Raw genomic sequence first — 1,342 nt, forward strand, 5'->3', positions numbered from 1 at the left:
ACAGTATCCCTCTGTGAGGTCAGATGATCTTGTTCCATCCTTTGGGATAAGCACCTTCTCTACATTGGTCCAAACAAGGCGTCTTCTTCTCCAATGGAGAAACTTGCCTAAGATACTGGGTGGGGTCCAGGGGCCAGAGCAGAGGAGAAACACCCAGGGGAGGGGGTTCAACCGCAGACCGATGGAGACATCTGGTCTCCCCCTTGCTGAAAATTAACCCCAGGAGATAGGCGTTTGGCTCTGGAGCGGAGGCTTAGGGGTGGGACAGGGAGAGAATAATTCTAAAGATATCAGAGAGTCTACAGCCATACCACCCTGAACAAGCCTGATCCCGTCTGATCTCAGAAGCTAAGCAGGGTCAGGCCTGGTTAGTACTTGGATGGGAGACCACCTAGGAAGACCAGGTGCTGTAGGCATAAAAAATAAAGAAAATAAGGGATTGTAAGCTGACAAGGTCCTTGCAATCTAGGAGGTCAATCAAGGGTTGCATTGCCAAAAAAAAAAAAAAAAAAAAAAGATATCAGAGAGCACAGAGGTGGCCCTGCTCAGCCCCGGGACCACCTCTTAGGGATACAGAGGCGCCTAGCTTGCCCGCATGCTCGGTCCCTGTCGCTCTCTGCCACAAAGGACAGGGAAGGCAGAAAGTTTCCGAAGACGTGCCAGTGCCATCCCCTCCCATGGCATCCCCAAGGCTTAGCCGTCCCAGCAGGCTGACCCCATCTCAGGACTGGCTGGGAGGCTCCAGAGAGGGCGAGGCCTCTAGTGAGAAAGCCTGACGGACCCAGAGTGCCTCCTCAGCAGACACATAGGCCCAGTCAGGAAGGGGTTTGAGGGCACTGAGGTGTGGGTACTAGAGGTTTCAAAGACCTTGGGCCTCTGGAGCTCCGAAGTCAGGCAGCTGAGGGTCTAATCAGGAGCTCCGGCTGTGTGACCTTTAAACCTCCTTCGACCTCTCTGAACTTTAGTGCTGTCCGAAGGGGTCTGATCCCTACTCAGTTGTTAGGAGAATCCAGGCAGACCGTGCGTGTGTGCGAGTGCCTGGCATGGTGTAAGTGCTTATGAAATAGGGAAGATAATAATAAACTCAGTTGAGTTGTATTCGGAGCCTACGACAAGCTGCTAGACACGGAACCTGGCCATGAGCACACGGCCAGACAAAGGGGGAACCAACAGGAAGACTCCCGCTGAGATTACCAACAACTGCTTCCCCATGCTGGGAAAGAAAACAGATTTAAACTCAATTCCTTGAACATTCGGGGGGCTCTCTCATTCTCTACCTCTGAGTGGAGACCATGCTCTGTCTACAGAGTGTTATTCCTTCTCTAATAAGCTTTCCTTTTGA

The 1,342-nt window shown here is 52.0% G+C and overlaps 1 non-coding gene across 1 annotated transcript; it reads left to right on the forward strand.

Annotated features, from left to right (window-relative positions):
* The first annotated feature begins 297 nt into the window (after positions 1-297).
* Positions 298-416, forward strand: LOC118613184. Its single transcript, XR_004955339.1, has one exon. It is a non-coding gene; the product is annotated as a 5S ribosomal RNA (ribosomal RNA).
* The last annotated feature ends 926 nt before the right edge of the window (positions 417-1,342 follow it).

Source organism: Rousettus aegyptiacus, unplaced genomic scaffold (assembly GCF_014176215.1).
Source record: "Rousettus aegyptiacus isolate mRouAeg1 unplaced genomic scaffold, mRouAeg1.p scaffold_m13_p_17, whole genome shotgun sequence".
Lineage (NCBI taxonomy): Eukaryota > Metazoa > Chordata > Mammalia > Chiroptera > Pteropodidae > Rousettus > Rousettus aegyptiacus.